This window comes from Taudactylus pleione, unplaced genomic scaffold (genome assembly GCF_031769625.1).
Source record: "Taudactylus pleione unplaced genomic scaffold, aTauple2 ptg000162l, whole genome shotgun sequence".
NCBI classification, from domain to species: domain Eukaryota; kingdom Metazoa; phylum Chordata; class Amphibia; order Anura; family Myobatrachidae; genus Taudactylus; species Taudactylus pleione.
The window spans coordinates 11,822,568-11,843,139 of NW_028284564.1; the positions used below are offsets into that span (position 1 = coordinate 11,822,568).

Here is a 20,572-nt window from a genome sequence, read left to right on the forward strand (position 1 = left end):
AGAACAGTCATACGTTGTTGTACAATAAATGTTTTCATGATCTCTATTCCCTTGTTATGGGGGATAGATGTGTATAGACTTGAAACGTCCATCACACAAATTAAGGTATCTGGTGGAACCATCGTTACCGTTTTCAATGCCAATAAAAAGGCTGTGGTGTCCTTAATATATGATGGCTGTGTAGACACCAAAGGCTGGAGAATTGTGTCTAGAAACATAGAGATGGGCTGGTATAAGGAGTTCCTAGCCGATATAATCGGTCTTCCCGGGGGTGATTGTAGATTTTTGTGAATTTTGGGGACCAAATACATTATAGGCACCACTGGGAACTCTTGTATTAAGGACCGTCTCACCTACTTCAAAGAGACACGTTATTACAATCTACAAATAAAGACAAAGGTAACATTATCCCTTGGAAACTTGAATACCAAACCAGTAGTCCAGTGATCCAGCGAGCCACACGGGCATTATGGCCCATAGTTTCAACTGATAAAGACTTACCTTGCTTCACAGGCAAACGACCGATGGCGTGCTTCAAAAGAGGCAGAAATATTAGGGACATGGTGGTCCATACGGATATAACTGGATTCGTGCATCCCAGTCAGGAAGGTCAAATTATACGGGCAAAAGCACCAGGTTGCTACAAATGTACAAAATGTACCACGTGTCAATATATGATGACAGGATCAACATTTAAACATCCCCATCGTGACCATATATATCATTTAAAACATGTCCTCACCTGTACTTCAACATACGTAGTTTATTTGATAATGTGCCCGTGCGGATATCATTATGTCGGTAAGACCATCAGGACAGTGAGAGAACGGATGGCTTTACACCGATCGGCCATTAAATCAGCCCTACTAAAAAAAGTGGCTGAGCAACCTGTGGCTAGACATTTTTTGCTAGCTGACCACCCTTTGTCTGCTTTGAAACATATTTTAATTGATCATGTCCCAACAACGTTAAGGGGAGGAAATAGAGGCGAAAAACTTCTGCGTCTCGAAGCGTCCTGGATACACAAATTAAATACGATCCATCCTGCGGGACTTAATGAGAAACTGTCTCTTAATGTATTTTTGTAAAGACAATCGTTACGCCTCAGACACTACTTTGTATTGAGTAACCACTTAAAGTGTGGTTAGGATGACTTACCTGTAGTTTATCATTATAGCTGTTCTAGTCTATGGTATATATTATATGTAGTTAGTTTGTATGTATTTTTCATAGTTAATAGCTTAAGCGACTGATATTTATATGTAAGTTTATTGCATGTATGTAACATAATATGTTTCTTTGTCTCTCCTTGTAGCTGACGCGGGCCAGACAGACAGTATACCAAGCTTGAGGTTTGTCTCTATGACAACCAACAAGCTTTGGAGTGATGTCATCCATGGAGGACAGGAGCCGCCGCGTGCGCGCCAACCCCTCCCCCTGCCTGTCCTGGCCGGCGCCGGCACACAGGAAACACACCGCTATTTAAAGGTAAGACTCAGCAGTGTTTATGTCTGCTGTTTATATATTTAATATTGTTATGCCAGCCTTGAGAAAAGGGCCGTGTCTGGCTCTGAAACGTCGGCAGTTTGGCATGTATTAAACCCTTTTTTTGCTTATGATACCAGTCCAGGAGTGCCGCTGATTCTTTGCATGAATATTGGACACTTACAGAAGGCACCCTGGCACATATCTCTATTATTTTTTGAGTGCCGGTTCACCCTTGGAATATATATATATATATATATATATATATATATATACTGTATGTTTTACCCATCACAACTTTTTTCTCAGGACAGTTTTGCTGGGCATGACTTGGGGCAGGATTGTGCCGAGATATAGGGGTGGGGGCTTATCATACTGTGCCCACTAATTTATCCACGACAGTTCCACTTAGAGAGCTGTCCCTCCATCTCGATTAAGCCAAAAAATGGTAGGTACTTCCCATTTACTGCAGCAGTGAACTAATGGCATGCACATGACATCAGTCATTCAAAATAGTGCTTTTAGTGGAGGGGAACAGGCTGGGGACAGTCCATCACCCCATCACCCCAGAAATGCTAGGGATGGCCATCAACCATGGTTTTACTATCGATGGCAGAGATCCAATATTTCTCTGCCATCAATGGCTGTCAAGAGTCAATGTTTTTTTTTTCTCTTGGCGGTGGAGTCACAGAATTTAGTCATGGGACCTGGCTGATTGGCCCACTGCCAATCATTCCCCAGGGCCATCAGAGGATGCAAACAAGTGATGGCTCCCCTTAAATGGTTTCATGCCATCGACGCTACTCACCAATAGCACTATGGCAGCCATCCATCGTTAACCCACTGATTGAAACCCCTGGACACACTCCAGGGACCCGTGATCAAACTCTTTTCTTGTACATGAAACAGTGGCATTAACTTTTGTCCAAAATTCCCAAAATGAAAAGTTGAATGGCTGTACCACAAAACCATCTCTGCTGCCTGTTGGGAGTGGACCGTTGGGTCGTTGAGAATAATCCCAGGTCCTAATGCTTCTTCTTCTTGTAGCCCTTCCCCAGGCTGTATCTGCAACCTAGATAACAGCTGATTCTGGTCAAGCAGCCTAGAAAAGGTGTATTTGCACTGACCAATAGTAAGATTTTGACCCATACAGATACTTTGCCCAGTCTTTATTGTGTCTGTGCTGGACTGGTGATGGTTTATGGCGTGGATCACAGGGCTTATAGCGGCACATGCAGAAAGCGCACTAGGGTAAATCGCACCAAACAGTACAATTTACAGCAGAGTACAGCACTGCAGCAAGCAGCATGCAGCGTGTCCACTATACACAGTCACTCTATATACAGCACAGCCACTTGTGAGTCCGGAGTCTCAGCACAGCCAATACAGCAGAGTATAGTGCAGCACACAGAAGCATGCAGTGTGCCCTCTATACACAGTCTCTTCAGAGTACAGCCACTCGTGGACACAGCACAGCCTGACCCAGTACAGCAGAGTATAGTGCAGCACACAGAAGCGTGCAGTTAGACCTCTATATACAGTCACTTTAGAGTACAGCCACTCATGGACACAGCACAGCCTGAACCAATACACCCGAGTACAGCGCACCAAACAGCAGCATGCATCACAGTGAAATGGCACCAAGTCCTGGCCGTGGTGCCTTATATAGAATCCAAGTTCTGCGAGAATCCGACGGTAGGATGACGTTCGACCTCAAAGGGGGATCCGAGTCTGGTGGGAACATCCGAGCTGGACTCAGATCTCCAGTGTTCAGAGCGGTTCAGATTCCTTGGAATCCGGACTGCTCATCTAAAATCAAATGACACATTTAATTCCTAATAATATATTGACAACCTATACAGACACCAAAACACATACTGTATCTCTGTGTTGCAGGAGTGAAGCTTAAATTGGCAAAGTCTTCAAACTTTTTACTCATCTTTGCTATTTTGTCATTATGGGACATATTTGTCACAATCTGAAGATGGCGTTATCCTATCGGGGTCAAGCTTTGGAATGCTTCACATTCAGGAGCTTGATAAATCCGACAGCATATTAGCCCTCATAGAAACATAAGGGCAGGAGTGCAGAAAGGGAGGGAGAGCGGGTACTGATTACCCGGATCGGCCCCCTCTCCATCCTCCTGTCAGTGGCAGCAATGCCCAGCAAACACTGCTGTGTGCTGGGCTGCAGTGAGTACAGGAAGACTGCTGGTGCTGCTGAGTGCAGAAGCAGTCTCCACTGCCTACACCAGATAGGAGAGGGAGAGTGATCATACTGATTGCGCCCTCCCTCCTGGATCTGCTCCTGGCTGAGGGGCAAAACTGTGCCCCCCTGTGGAGCACGCTTAGCAGGGGGCGTGGTCACGCTTCCTTAGATTAGGTCACGCCCCCTTGCCACTACCTGGGCCCAGCCAGGGGCAGATCCAGTGGGGAGGGCAGACGAAAATGGAGGAACTGCGGAAGAAATCAGAAATATCTGCTGCAATCTCTCCATAGTACATCTGGGGGATCCTTAATATTGCTGAGTACCCCCTGAAAACTGGTGTTTTTGGGGAAAAACCACTCACATTTATCATGATCAATAGACCGCTATAATTTTAAACTCACTTTTAAGTATGTCTTTTTAGCGTGCTTGAAGAGATGATATTTGGAGGTATAAGTGATTAATATACACTATAGGAATCTGATCTTAGATTAATAGTGCTTTAACATTTTACATAATTCCTAAATTGTGTAAAAAATGCATTATGAAATGTTGTAATTTATAAGCAAAACTTAATGAGTAATAATGAGAATGGTTATTTTTTGTGAAGGCATATCATTTGTAGCAGATAATTAGGTGTTACAGTGCTACACAGTACAAATCTGAAAGGTTTGGGTGACAATCAAACACTAATACCATAATGCTGAAATATACTATCCTGGGTGCGGTGTTCCCCTAATTTTACAGGTCCCCCAATGATTGTACTGATCACATTCTGTAATCGTCAGTTCTGCTAAAGAGGGATGTACTCAAACTTATAACAATTGGATATTCACCAAGAAGGGTATCCACAACGCTGCTGTAGGCCAAGCAGTAGCAGAAATCAGGGTCCTCTGCGCTAAACTGCTATAGGTAACAGGAGTCCTACCAAATCAGCAATACTAGACGATGTTAGTATCTTTCAGTATTATAGTATAATTGATTCAATTATTCCTCAAGGTCTAAATCTGATTTTCCTCCATATACTCATGAGAATCAACACTGTTGAGACATACTTATGGCAAAGTCATCATCATTAGGGAAAAATAAATTGCTGAATTGACGAGCACAAAATACATGAATACAAGGGAAAAAGTGAGCTACAGTTCCAAGCAAAGAGAGCATCATTTGAAAATAACTGCACTTAAAAAAAAACTCTAACTTTGTTCCAAATGAAACAAAAAAAGTGGGAATGGGGAAAAGGATGTGGTCTGGGTAAAGACAGGTAAATGATGGGACCAGGGCCAGCACTACCACTAGGTGAACTAAGGGGAAGCAGTCGGGTAGCCGATGGATGCAATCCCGACCGGCGGCTTCCCGACTGTCTAATCCCGGCAAGTGTCTAATGACAGGCATCGAAATCCTGGCGCCTGTCATTAGACCTATGCCGGGAGCCCGACACCCGGCTTACCGATCAGAGGTAAGCCGGGGTGCCGAGCGCGAACAGCTGTGGGGGGGGGGTTAGGTTAGGGGCTCTCCGGGGTTACTTAGGGTTAGGCACCCCCCGAGAGGTTAGGGTTAGGCTAGGGGGAGGGAGGGTTAGAGTTAGGCTCCCCCGGGGGGGACCTAGGGTTAGGCACCCCCCGGGGGACTTAGGTTCAGGCAGTGGGGAAGGGGGGGTTAGGTTTAGGCACTTAGAGGGGGGATTAGGGTTAGGCACTTGGGGGGGAAGGTTAGGGTTAGGCACCCCTAATGGAGCGTTAGGGGGGATAATAGGTTAGTCAATACTTACCTGGGGACGATCAGGATTGGGTTAGAGTTAGGCACCCCCGGGGGGAGGTTAGGGTTAGGCACCCCCCCCCCGGGAGACTTAGGGTTAGGCTGTGGGGAAGGGGGGGGTTAGGCTTAGGCACTTGGGTGAGAGGTTAGGGTTAGGCACCCCTAAAGGAGGGTTAGGGGGTAGAATTAGGTTAGTTCATACTTACCTTTGGTCGTTCGGGTTCTTCACCCCTGCCGGGCTTCCGCTGTCGGGATTTGAACTGCCGGCCGCATACTGATTCTGAACTAAGATATCATCTAGAGCGCAATGGGTTAGTAGTCATCTAAAACAAATCATAGGGGGTAAATTTACTAAGATTCGAGTTTGGTCAAGATGACAATCTCGGGTGAGTTTAGGCATGTGTTTCATCTCGCAAAGTTACTAAAGGCAAACTCTGGTGAGTTTGGGAGAGAGTTCTTTACTCTCACTCGTAAGACTCGGGTGAGATCACAAACTCGAATCTTCTCACCATCAGGCAAACTCTGAAGTACTTTTCATGAAAAAGATGCAGTTTGCAAATTTACTAAGATTCAAGATTTCACCCTCCTGAGCTGCGAGTTTGCCAGAAATATACACAGATCATTGTGATTTGTGTATGTTTCTGCATGTGTAGTTAATGTATAGTGTTTATATAAAAAAAATGACGTAGGGTCCACCCCTAAAAGCCATAACCAGCCCCAGACTGGTCAGCCAGTCCTGGTTCCAAAAATTGCGGGGGAAAAAACTAGTAGGGTTCCCCTGTAATTTAGGAACCAGTACCTGGCTGCAGGGCCAGTGCTGGTTTTAAATATAGGGGGCAAAAAATTGTGTAGGGGTCACAGCGTGGGTCGCATACAGTGCGGGATACAGTGTGGGTTGGATACGGTGTGGGTCGCATACAGTGTTGGTCGGATACAGTGTTGGTTACAGGGCAGGTCAAATACAGTGTGGGTTGGATACAGTGCAGGCTGGATACACCAATTGTGTACTTATTGTGACAGAGGGTGCTGGCGTTGTCCTCAGTGCGGGGGTGCCGCTGGTGTCGGCCATGCAGGGGTGCCGGTGGTGGCGGCCATACGGGGGAGGTGGCGGTATCCTCAGTGTGGGAGTGCTGGCGGTGTCAACAGTCCAGGGGTGCTGGGGTACATTTACCTATCAGCTATGGTGGGAAATAGCTACTGTTTCACCAGCTATTATCAAGTTTCCAGTGAATGAAACAAACTGTTGATTTATTAACTGAGGGCCTGATTCATACCCGATCGCAAGCGCTGAGCGTTCGCAACCGGGTCGATGGTGGCCCACAGCGCATGCGCATGACGGAGCCGGCTCCTGCATGCGCGAGACCCGGATAGTGATGGGCAATCCATTGCTCCGGGTCTCGTATCAAAGGGGGCATGCTGTCGATGTTGAGTGACAGCACGCCCCCTTTGGCAGGCTGCCCAGACGGAAGCGTTCCCATGAGAACGCCTACCGTCTGAGGGCGGCCCCACTGACATCACAAGTCTGGTGGTTACACTCACATCGTTATACCTAGCCTTTATCATAGGCTGTTTTTCTTATGTACCTAATAGTGTTTCCCCTTTTATTGAGCCTGATCAGCTCTTATTTATAAGGTATCAAGTGTTTTTTCAGAATATGTTTATGTTGGTCTAGATACATGTGGTTTCCTTTTTGTGTATGGATAGATTTAATTCATTGAATAAATTACTGTATACTATATAGTGTGTTGCTTTCCTTGTCCCGACAAGGGTATCTTCAGTGCAATCACTTATCCTTTAGTGCAGGAGTGCCGGCAGTGTTCTGAGTGTGGAAGTGCCAACAGTGTTGGCAGTGCAGGGGTGCCGGCGGTGTCCTCCGTACAGGTCTGCTTGCAGTGTCGGCAGTTATGGGGTGCTGGAGATGTTGGCAGTGCAGTGGTGGTGGCGGTGTCCTCACTGTGAGAATGCTGATAGTGTCGGCATTGCAGGAGTGCCGGCAGTGCAGGAGTTCCGGCAGTGTTCTGAGTGTGGAAGTGCCAGCGGTGTTGGCAGTGCAGGGGTGTCGGCAGTGCAGGAGTGCCGGCAGTGTTCTGAGTGCAGAAGTGCCGGCGAGGTCGGCAGTGCAGGGGTGCCAGCGGTGTCCTCAGTGAGGGGTTGCTGGTGGCATCAGCAGTGCTGCAGGGCGTTGGTGTCGGCACTATGGGTGGCTGTGTCCTCGGTGTGGTGGGGGCCGCCATCTTGCATCCGTTTGCCCCATTGAAGTCTATGAGGAAGCGCTCATTGGCTGAGAGCCGTGACAGACAGCTCTCTCAGCCAATCAGCGGTCAGCCCATTGATCCTCTCCTGAAAAAACTCTGTGGAGTGTAGCCCATAGGCTACAACGCAGTGACATGCGGTGAGGTCAGTGACTGATAAAGCACACATGGAGATGGGTCTGAGTGCTGGGAGCCTGTCTCACCCCGTAGTCACTGTAACTCTCCCCTCACTACACTAAGCTTCAGTGTCCATTGTACCTCCTACTGTGTCTTCTCTTGCTGCTGCTGACTGATCACCAATCAGTAAACACTACAGTGCACTTCCTGGTCACATGACACATCCAAGGTGTCCATCAGTGCTCATGGTATGCCGCCCCATACTCAAAGGGATGCCTCTGTTAGCTCTCATTCTGTGCAGCTTGCTGCCAGTGGTGTGGCCCCGCCCACAGCTCTGTAAGCAGTGCCTGACTATACAGAAGCGAGGCTGAGCTGTTGCTGCCTCATCTCTCATTTCCCTGAGGTCCCAGGGAGCTCCACAAAGCTGGTGAGTGTTAACTATAAAAATTATTACAATAAACAAAGAAGATGTTTATATGTTATATATGTTCTTTGTATTATTCTAATCATTTTATATCAAATCTCAGGAGTATGACTGGGGAGGCTCTACCCTGATTGCACGTCCCTGCTACAACAGGCAAATGCCATCTAAAGGTGGCATTAGCTGACGGGGCCAAGCCCTGAAATGCTTTGCATTCCAGAACTTGGTAAATCTGACAAATTCACAGCCCTCATAGAAACCTAGGAAGCTGCAGCTGATGTTGGTAATTTGAGGTACCATGGTAGATATATTTAGATATCTGCTGCAGTCCCTAAATGGCACTTTGGGGTGATACTTAATATTTGCAGGTATGCCCTGAAAACTAGTGATTTTGGGGGATATATCACAAATATTATTTGACAAATAGGCCCCTAAACACCCTTACCAGGCCATTAACTGAGAGTAGTTTTTATTCTTTACACTATCTAAACTAGGGATGCAATCAATAATGAAAATATTGGTTGCAACAATTTTCTACATTCGATAGGTGATCATTTCCTAATCAACTGTGAAGTTTCAATATTTCCTATCAATTAATTTCAGTCCATCCAGACTGTAAGGTTTTTATCCAGTTAAAGTTTTCTAGACGGCTCTAAAGAATAAAATAAAATTAAGCTGATGGCAATCGTTAGTGCTTCAACCCTGCTGGTCATTCCTCTACTATTTTGTTTAAGTGTCCACATGTCGACCAGGGAAAGACAGTATGATTATGACATCGTAATCGTACCGTCGTTCCCCTTCCCCTGCAGTGCCTACACTGCAGGGGATTAGTTGTTCAGTGTAGGCACCCTCCCTCATCCTCGAACATGGCCAAGCTGTCGTTATCAGCAGATTGACCGGCATGTTTGGGCGATGATTGATGTTGGAAACCACCAGTGGGAGCGCACATCGCTGGTCATTTCCGACATTATAGTGCACTATTTGTGCGCAATTAGCGATTGCACGATTACGAAGTCATAATCATGCAATCGCCAATTAATATCGCCTAGTGGATGTGCTCCTTAAGAGGTATATTTACAAAAGTGTGGGTTGTTAGAAGTGGAGATGTTACCCATAGCAACCAATCATATTCTAGCTATTATATTTTAGAAGATGCTAGAGAAATGATAAGTAGAATCTGATTGGTTGCTATGGGCAACAACTCCACTTCTAAAAACCCACTGCTTAGTAAATATAACCCTAAAGGTGCATATCCACTACACGACTAATGAACGACTGAACGATAACGACATCGTTATCATTCAATCGTTCATTATACTGTGCAGTGGATAATGTGCCCACGCTGAACGATATGTCATTCAGTGCAGGCACCCTCCCTCATCCCCGAACATGCACATCCAGTCGATATCGTCAGGTTGGGCAGTATGTTCAGGCGATGACAGATGCCGACAACGACTAGCAGGAGCGCGCATCGCTGGTCGTTGGCAGCATATTCACTGCACAATTAATGAATGATTAGACGATAATGATGTTGTTATCATACAATCGTCCATTTATATCGTGTAGTGGATATGCGTAAATTATTCTGCTGATAAATAAAGAGCTATAAGGTCTGGACAGCTGAATTACATCCTGTCTTTTACACATGTGAATTTAAAGTTTAATTTTCTCATCTCTTGCCAATGTATGGCTACATCAATCTGCAAAGCTGGATACTTGGTAACATGGTACAGTACTATAATTATACAGAGTGGACATACAGACATAGCCTGAAGCTTTTATAAATAAAGATGTGTGTCATGATAACCTTCCTTTACCTAATGCTTTAAGCTGAATTTATATCAGAGAATTAAGAAAACCCCAAATGAATTCTCCTAGTGATACCATCTGGTAAATCTGCTCAAAGAGACACAAATGATAATGCTGAATGAGGCACTTTCCTAAGAATGCTACTTATTGTTGTCTAGAGAGCATTATAAAACAGGAAGTATATTTTTTTGTGTCAAACTGACATTAGGAAGAGCTTGTCCCTTGTCTGTCGTCCATCTGTAGGTTTATTTATAGACAACTGAGCCCCCAGCATGACAATATCGGTGACCTTGTTAGAATTTCATTAGTAAATTGGAAACTATAAGTCATTCAGATGTGAAATATTATCAAATCTGCTTGACCGCCAGTGTTCTCTGTTAGCTGTAGATGCAAGATTTAGGCCGCTCTGCATAGTTGCTCCGAAAACTAAATTGTCAATTAAGATATGCTGAGTGTGGTAAGTGCACCATTTGGCTACACACTGTAGAGGCCGTAATTTTTTGGGCTCAACCAATATTCTTGAGAATATGAGAATGCAGACTATCTACAATAACCACATTGAAGCATAAAACATGTCTGTGTAGGAATGGGACATGAACAACTTAACATTGTTGTTGCCATTGATATATGACATCAGTTATCAGGGCTGCTAAGAGAAATTGTGGGGGCTGGGACTGACAAAATAGCAGGACCCCCCCCCCTTGTTCCTGCAACCTCAGCCCCGCAATGTCTCTCCATCCCCCCTGCTGTCTCTCCAGATAGCACCCCTTTTGTCTCTCCAGCTCCCCTTCTGTCTCTCCAGCCAGCCTTTTCTTACATGCCCTTATATATTTTAGGATTTTGTGTTCAAAGCTCCATCCCATCACTTATATATTTATAGCATTTGTGTCTTCCCTCACACACTCCTTACAATATATATGTGATATATACTGTATATAGTTTATGTTTTTTTCCCCAAGACCACCTCCACCTTTTCCCTTATATTGTATGTGTGTATGTGTTTAATGACTTTGTGTTCCCTTCTTTTTTTTACTTACCTGTTCTTCTGTTTCTTCCTCTCCTTCTTCTCTTCTTGTCTTCTGACCGCTACTGGGGCTCTGCTGGCCAGGGAGGACGTGCTTGCTCCTCTTGCAGGCTGTTCTTTTTCTAGCCGGTGTATAAGATGTTAGGACATCACAACCGCTCAAGAATCCATTGCAGCAGGCACCTGGCACCTCACCTAGTGCAGCAGTGGCCAAGCAGCCAGGGAGTAGATCCCTCAGTCTCTGCTGGCCATCAGGCATTTGCATGCTATGCACACCTGCGGCCCTTCCAATAGCAAAATTGTACCAGCCCGGGAGGAAAATTTCACCTTGCCGGCTTCTGTGTAGGAGCAAGGGCCCTCATTCAGAGCCGTACGCTCTGAGCAGAGCGCACGCTCTGAATGAGGGCCGCCCTCCATAATTCTGGAGCGTCCTCCTGGACGCTCGTATAGCTGTGGGTCACCACCCACAGCCTATACGAGCGTGCAGTTTGATGGCCGCGATGGTCGTGACCATCGCGACCATCGAAACTGCGAGCTGGAGCCTGCGGTTGAGGTTTTCAACCGCAAGGCCCGGAGTGATTTTGGCTCTATCAGAGCCAAAATCACTCCCACTGACATCACTAGTGATGTCAGTGGGCCGGCTTCTGACGGGAGGCGTTCCCTTGGGAACGCCCCCGTCAGGGAGGCACGCCCCCGGCACGCCCGCCAAAGGGGGCGTGCTGTCAATCAACATCGACAGCACGCCCCTTTTGATCAGACACAACGAGCGAAGGACTTTCCTTCGCTCGTCGCGTCTGGCGCATGCGCACGACGGAGCTCCCTCCATCGTGCGCATGCTCAGTGCAGAACATTGACCCACTTGCGAGCCCACAGCCGCTTGCAAGTGGGTCTGAATCAGGGCCAAGGTGCGGGCTCCCCTCACTGTCCGGGCCCGAGACCTCAGGCCCAGCAGTCCCGTCCTGATGGCGGCCCTGTCGGTTACTAAACATTGGGTTTTGGTCATAAAACACTGGTTTCAGTTATTTGTTTTTTGTTTTTTTTTGATACAATGTTGAGTCTGTCTGGGGGTTGGGAGGTGGAGGAGAAGGGCATCGATATCAGTGGGAAATTTTGACCTCTCACCATTAATGGCGAAAACAAACACCAAAACTCCCCCTTTTAAACATTGTCATCAAATCATAGATGTTTGCAGACCATTGATGTTCAATGCCCATCCTTTTCACTGTGATGTCATCGTTCCTTGTGCCATATGCCTCAATTATGTCACTATTTGCTACTAAATTGATATTCTATCTTCCAGCATAAAATGAATAATCTCACAAAATGATTACATCCGCTATTTGTAGAAACTTAATATATTAACATATATTGTAGCATTTAGTCAAACTAAACTTCTTCATTATTAACTGTGGCTTTTATTGTCAAGTGTCTTGTATTTCTTTTGGTGCCAATGTTATTAGTAGGGCCTCTTTGACATCAGATAACTTAACATGCTAAAATAAAAAGTATTGCTGTAAAGAAAGTTATTTTGTAATATGTCAGCACAGTATATAATAATTTAATTATAGTTCTCTTTTAAAATGCTCATTTAAAGCCTATATTAAAATCTTTTTTAAAATAAAATTGCTTATCGTTCCTAAATGTAATAATCAAAACTGCTAACTTAGGCCTGCACATCTGGTATTTATAAAAATACAATAAACCAGAGGAGCTTAATAGCTGACCCTCTTTCCAGCTTTATAGTGGATCTGGCAGTATTCAGGAGTGCCATCATTATTGACTGTGACAGGGTTGACACCAATAATTATTATAAATCTTTTCTTGGCACCGTACAAATTCATAAAAACATGTAAATCTGCATCTATTTTTAAAACCTTGTGAATTATTGCTGGTATGTCTCAATCATTGTAAACTTAAATTCTCTTTTGCGTTAAAAATTTGGAAATATTTTTTTAAACTTTATCTTTGTAAAAACTTTGGCATATCATTAGTCTGTCTTTTACTACAGTGGTATATGACATTTATCGCCCATTCCAAAGAGTGAGGAAGATGATAGTATTTCACATTTGTTTGTACACTGTCTTTTAACATAACTAACATATTCTCTCCTTCATTCCTGATTCTCCTTCAATTTTATCTCAATTAAATATTACATTGTATATAATATCCAAAATGCAACTACATGCATCTGTCTCCACATTATGAAGTGATCTGTCACAGATGGAAGCATCATAGGTAGGTTTAACATCTCAGCTTGGTATTTCGGCAGTGTATTATAACTGCCAAACAGAGGTAAGCATTAACATCAAAGTAGTTAACAGCACCCAGTGGGGAGTGGTGGGGTGGCAGGAATTGCTTAATATCTGTCAGGCTAATTCCTACTCCATATCGGATGCTGTTATTCATTCTATGTCAACTGCAGCCTCTGATCGACAAGTATTTTACAGTTCACTGCCAGAATCTCCAGTTAGAATTTCTCAAAAGCACCTCACAAGCTGTAGCTTTGTATCAGGCTGGCAGTGTTACTTTCTAATATAAAAAATGTTTATAATTGATCAAACAAATAATACAGTAATAGTATAGTAAAGCATAGTATAACAAAACTCCAATGCTAAAATATTTAACTTTGCCATAAAACTACTATTCCTATATACTCTCTCTGTCTCTCATATATATATATATATATATATATATATATATATATATATATATATATACACAGTGGTGGCCAAAATTGCGGACACTGTGAAATTTGAATGTTTTTCAACTTCAAATGCTTATAAAAACTGTTACACTTCATGCAGTACAATGATTCATATATCTAATGAAAGGAAAAATAATGCTGAATTCAACACAGTAAACATAGTTCAAATATTTGCATTACAAGGGAAGTTATGCAGTGAAAACAACACTTAGGGTGAAAATCACTGTGTACTTATGATGTTACTGTCCTATAAGTATTTAGTTGGATATCCTTTATTTTTCAAGACAGCAGCACAACGACGTGGCATTAAGCCAACCAATGTTTGGAGCACTTCCTTCTTTATTATGTGGTGCCATGGGACAATTATAACCTCAATTAATTGTCTTTTATTGGATGAACGCCTCAGATGTACCAGTTTTTTCAAACGGAACCACAAATGTTCTATGGGGTTCAGGTCTGGGCTGTTTTCTGGCCATCCCAGCACCTGTATTTCATTCTCCATGAACCACTGTTTCCATATCCGTGCAGTGTGGCAGGGAGCTGAATCCTGATGGGAAAAAATGGGGCATTATCTGGAAGAAGATCCCTGATAGAAGGTAGAGATTTGGTTGTAGGATGGTGTCAATGTACTTTCTGCTGTTCAGTGTGCCATCTATGACATAATGGCGGCCTACAGCATCTACTGTCATACATGCCCAGATTATAACACTTGTAGGATTCTTTGTTGTCATTTGAATGCAGTCTGGATATACCTCTTCCCTGATGCGACGTCTCACATATTTTCTTCCATTACTACCAAATATCGATATCTTAGTTTCATCACTCCATATCACTTGTTTCCACTGACCTTCTGTCCATGCAATGTGTTCTTTTGCCCTCTGTGTTCGTTTCTGCCGCTGCTTTTTATTCAGCAATGGCTATTTTATCAGAATCCTACCTTTTAGGTCAACTTCCGTTAGTCTTCTCCGTACCGTTCTTGCACTGACTATAACACCATTTGCACTCAGTTTACTGCTAATGGCCGCAGATCACATCCATCTGTCCCTGACGCAAATTTGTTTTATTCTCCTATCGTCAACAGCTGTTGTGCACTTTTTCCGGCCTTTTCCTTCTTTGTTTTGTATAGATTGTGTTTCCTGATAGTGTAAACAAAACTTTTGTACTCCTGATTTTGTCACATTCACACCAACTTCTCTCGCAGTTGCTGCATACGAAAGACCATTTTCACATAACACCACTATCCTGGATCTCTTCCTGGGTGACCAGTCACCACTTTGCCTGGTCCTCAGAACGACGATTCCGATTGGCTGGTAGTAGCTGTTACTACAATCCGCTTCTTGAATCTTACGCATCTGTGCTTCTTTGTTGACTGAAAGTAACATAACTTCCCTTGTAATGCAAATATTTGATCTCTGTTTATTGTGTTGAATTCAGCATTAAATTTCCTTTCATTTGATATATGAATCACTGCACTGCGTGAAGTGAAACAGTTTTTATAAGCATTCAAAGTTGAAAAACATTCAAAATTCAAAATGTGTCTGCAATTTTGGACAGCAGTTTATATATATATATATATATATATATATATATATATTTACTGTTTATATAAAATAATGTCCCCAATTTAGGGGTCTGCCTGTTCGTTTGGGCTAATTTTGATGGGGTTTTCACTATTCTATACAGCAATGGTCGAGGAAGGTTTAGGTGTATGAACCATTCATCTGTGACAAAAGGGAACCGAGCAGTGACTATTTTACTGAAGCACAGTCACAGAAAGAAATCTTGCACCAAGTCACTGTATAGGAGCTGATCAGGGTGCTGAAACAGCAAGAGACAGTGAGAGCCAATCATAGATAGCAATGTGCTCTGTTGCTTAGCAGCAGCCTAAGGAGGGGAGGGAGTCAGGGACTGAGCAGTGTCACATCTGAGGCTGACAGAGAGTGAGATAGAGGCTCCGAACGAACCCATGAAGATGCCCTGATGTAGACACAGTAGCCAGGAAGAAGCCAGGGGAGGCATAACTGTCAGGAATGAATAAAAACAAAAACAAACAACCATTGGAACACCATCAAATGATTTCCATTTGATGGTGGTAAACATCGGACTGACACCCTTAAATGGTAAAAAACACTGACATCAGAACAAAAACATTGATGGTTAGTAGCCATCAGATTCCAATGTCCATCCCTACGGTGAACCTGCAGACGGACTCCGATCACCAATCCTACACCGTGACGGGCTCCCTCTCCAACATGATGTTTCCGCTCAGCCACACGCCCTCGGAGAACAGGAGCACCTCTCATCTAAGTCAGCGCTGTTTTCAGACAGGGGCACCATGGCGAGGAAACTCAAGAGGAAGCCCAGGAAATACAGGGTACATTGTGCAAAGAGAACATTGCTAATTGCCATGTTCAGCAGCTGGGGAGGGATGCGCATGGAGACTGCGGAAATAAGCACAAGTGCCCCAACCCCAGGGACATGCTGCTGATAATGCATACGGTAGCTGCAATACCCTAGTAGCTGGGACTTAGCCAGCTGAATGGCAGCAGCAGTGGGGGTTGTGGTGACACTGGGGAGATGCAGGGGGCAGGAGTGAGAAGCAGGGGGCTGTGAGGAGATGCAAGGGACTGTGCTAAAATGGAGTAGGTTGCGGTGAGATGCAGGGGGCTGTGGCGAGATGAAATTGCTACTGTGCTAAGCCGGGTCGCTAGTATTATAATAAATAACAATACACCTCTTACACTGATGTATAAGGAAAACAGGAATCCCCTCCAAGTTCCATGACGTGTATAAAAGCTACTATGGATACTATTGGTAGCCCTTAGAAACTTATTTACTTATGCCCTTATACATCACAGTAGATCATCATTCCATATATTTTTTAAATTATTATCTCTTTAAATTTATTCCAGTTACTAAATTGCATACACAGTGAATTGATAAAACTTTCCAATGAAACAATGTCTTACATTCCTGATTCTATGACCATAGAATGGGCAGTGGCCGGCTTTGTACATAAGCAAACCTGGCATCAAACAAACATAATCTCAATGACTTTATTTTTATTGGACTGAACCAAGATTAAGTAATGAATCAGCTTTATGATGCATTGATCAAATTTAATTACATTATTATTGTTCACAGATGATGTCTACTACTGCTAATGGGTATAATCATGAGATTAATAGTAGGTAGAAAATAGGTTTGAAAAAGACAATTATCTCAAACTTCACTTTGACAAACAGCTCTATATTTCTTATAGCATGACTGTCACCTACACAGCTGCACATTATCTATACAGATAGAACATTACTAACTGTGTGTTAGAATTTACTGCATGCTACAGCTGAACAGATTCTAGTTTTTCCTGTTTACACAATATTGGCCCTAGGCAAGACTAGCTGCAGATTACTTCACCATGGCAGCGGTGGCTTAGGTGCACACGACTCCCATTCATGAGTACCGTGAAGTGTGACATGCTACTCGACTGTTCCTGCAATTGGTACAAAAGTTCCACAAAAAGTCCCACCAGAATGAACATTTTGCAAACTGTGCTGCTTCCTCCTGTCTGTTGTACCTGTTTTTCTGGCTTGCTACTGCTGCAGGAGTCTTAAGTCATACTTTCCAACTCAGAGCAAAGAGTAAAGCCTCCCTTTCCCCAACCAGTCCCGATGTTAAATCAATAGCTACCACATTTAATAATTAGCCCTCCTTCCCTCCACTAGGGGCATATCTATAATTGACAGCTCAAACCTTTTTAATTAGGTCCTGCATCCCTGTGCTTAAAGCTGATTTTTCCTTACAGTCTCTGGGGTTTCACGGGTGGAGAAACTCATAGATTCCAGAATTTTATGCAGAATCTATGGGTTACTGCGCATTACCCCAGGTTTTACTGTGCTGGGAAAATGGTGAATAATTTAATAGCACTGGGCATGAAACCTGGAGCTTTTCATCATGACATAAACCCAGTGCCTAATTGAATATGCCCAAAAGAGCGTCAACATTAAATCAATATTATTTCCATTTGAAAAAAAAACATACAAGCCCTGACATTAAGTTAATAACATTTGCATGTAATCACATTTACTAAATATCCCATATTTCCTCTCCATGCCCTACAAAATATTAATAGCCCCACTAAGCCCACATTTATCACCAATAGCCCATCACATAACTCTGATGGGGATGTAGTTAATAAAACTACAGCCGGGATACCGGCTGCTGAAATCCCAGCACTGGAATCCCAAACTGAGGGCAGAAGACCCGAGTGGAGATACCGAAGCTGGAATCCCAACAGCTGCCATCCCAATCTTAAATATAGGGGGCGGGTTAGCTGTTAACTGAGGGTGGGGTGGGTTAGGTTTAGAGACCAAGGGGGGAAGTTAGGTTGCGGGAGAGGGGAGGTTAGGGTTAGGCTGCGGATAGGGGAGGTTAGGGTTAGGCACTAAAGGGGAGAGATCAGCATCGGGATGCCGCTGACGGTCGATTGACAGGCAGCATCCCAAGTGCCGGTATTTCATACCCAACCCCTCTGATGTACTGCCAGTGCCAGCCTTTTATAAATATTCAACACATAATATGAATACATGTGTTTTTTAGCAATCATTGTTTCTTCTCACATGTATGTCCCATATTTTGTCGGAGCAAACAACAGAGTACATGGCTATGTAGATGGTTTGGGTACGGGATGCTTGTGCTTGGGATCCCAGCGGTCATAATCTCGACAGGGTTAGGATACAGACACTTATCGGTAAGTACCCTAACCCTAGCCATCCCTCCCCGCAACCTAAAACTAAACCTCTCCCCCCTAGTGCCTAAACCACCTTCCCCTGCAGGCTACACCTAACCCTCCCCGCCTACTGCCTAACCCTAACCTTCCCCTTAGTGCCTACCCCTAACCCCAATACTTAATGTTGGGATGCGGCGCCGGGATTCTGACTGGTATCGGGATTCCGGCGCTGACCACCGTCAGCCAGGATTGAAACTACATCTTGTGTAGACTGTAGCCAGTCAAGTACAGAGTTGTTCAGAAGATAGGCTTACTGATCTTGTGGGATGCAGAGACATCGTCATCTTCTGTGATATTGGAAGAAGACTGCTGAAGATAAGCAGTGTGGTGATGTGAGGAGAGGTGCAGAAAACCAGTGACTGCATGCAGGGCTGGCTCCGGGGGCTAATAGCGCCCTGTGCTGGCCGTGTACTGTGCGCTTCTTATCGCGCGTGGCCGAAATGGGGTAATTACCATAGGCCACGCCTACTTACGTGACATTATCTGGGGTGTGCCCGCATGGCATGCCTCCAAATAACGTCAGGCTGGGGGGAGCCACAGTAGGTGGGCTTCACCCAGCCCTCTCACGGCACTGAATGGATGCCACGCGCATGCGCGCAGCATCCATTCAGACTCCGGGGTCCCGGCACCACCGCACAGATGCGGTGGTGGTGATCCCCAACCCCCCGATTTGACCACCCGCAGGCCACTTCGACCCATGGGTGGAACAGTGGAACAGTACTGTCCCGCTGAAATCGGGATGCTGGGGAAGGGTGCGCCCTCTATGGGTGGCGCCCCTGTTCGACTGCTCAGGTTGAACACCCCTAGAGCCGGCCCTGACTGCATGCATCGTATGTTTTTTATATATCTTTCAATATTGTACAATAGAAAAAGCTATAACTGAATTCCACTTTTTTACCCAGTGTTGGACTAGAGTCAGTGGTTGCTATATAATGTGTTCATGTAAAAATACAAACAGACTCACATTTTAGTTTTCCAATTGCCACTGGTGTTAGAAGAACAGTATAATTATGGGAGAGCACCTAAAACACTTGGGGGGGCTATTCATCAATTAATATTTGTGGGATATTCACAAATATTAAGGATCATCTGAATGTACTATGGAGGGATTGCAGCATATATCACCAATATCTGCCGCAGTCCCTCCATTTCCGACAGCAGCTGCAGTCCCCATAGAAGCTTGGCCCCGTTGGTACTAAATTGCTAAACTTTCTCCATCACCCCCAGTAATTCATGTGCCGGCCCTGCATACACAGTGTGCGCCAGCGACCAGAACCAGGAAGCAGTGTGGTAGTGTTACGTCATCACTCTGCTTCCAGCTTATTGCCAGGATGGGCTGTTATCGGAGCCCATCTCCTGCAAGAGGATTTTAGTACATTTGCATTAAGGTATTAATTTTCACTTTGCGAATTTCTGCAAAAAATATTTATCGCATCTGCATTAAAACTGTGGCTAGTGATAAATAAGCCCATTAATACTGTAAGGAAGATTGACATGATCAAATATTGTTTAACCTCAGTGTTGTTGCTAAAGCGATTAACAAGGCCCATATCTTTTCTCACTAATTAGTGTTCTATTACGTAGCAATAAGCTTTAGGGTATAAAGATCTTTAAAATAAGATTTCCCCAGTCAGTAATAATAGTCAGTAATAATAATTTAGAGTTTGCTTTATTGCCTTTTGTTAGATTTTATGGTTTTTGTTGTTTAAATAAAAAATGTGTTGCCCAGTTAGTCTTAAGATAGATGGAGGAGTAAAATGAAAAGTGAATAACAGTTGACTGTAGTTGCCAGAAGAAGAGACCTTAAAGTTTTCATATCTTATATATTTATATATTTTTCTATACATTTAGCTTATACCTTTTTTGTCACTTTTATTTATTTCATTTTGCGTCATCGTGGCCCCGCCCCCTGCTTCACAGTGCTGTAAATCTCACATTGTGAAGAGGGGGCGGGGCCACAATGACGCGATCGCGCTGTCACGACCCATGCTCCATCCCAAATGATGAG

General features: G+C 44.1%; 1 protein-coding gene across 1 annotated transcript in view; it reads left to right on the plus strand.

Annotated features, from left to right (window-relative positions):
- The window catches only part of CHSY3 (chondroitin sulfate synthase 3), a 377,055-nt gene that overhangs the window by 84,808 nt on the left and 271,675 nt on the right, over nucleotides 1-20,572 (plus strand). The gene's annotated exons all lie outside the window — the stretch shown is intronic.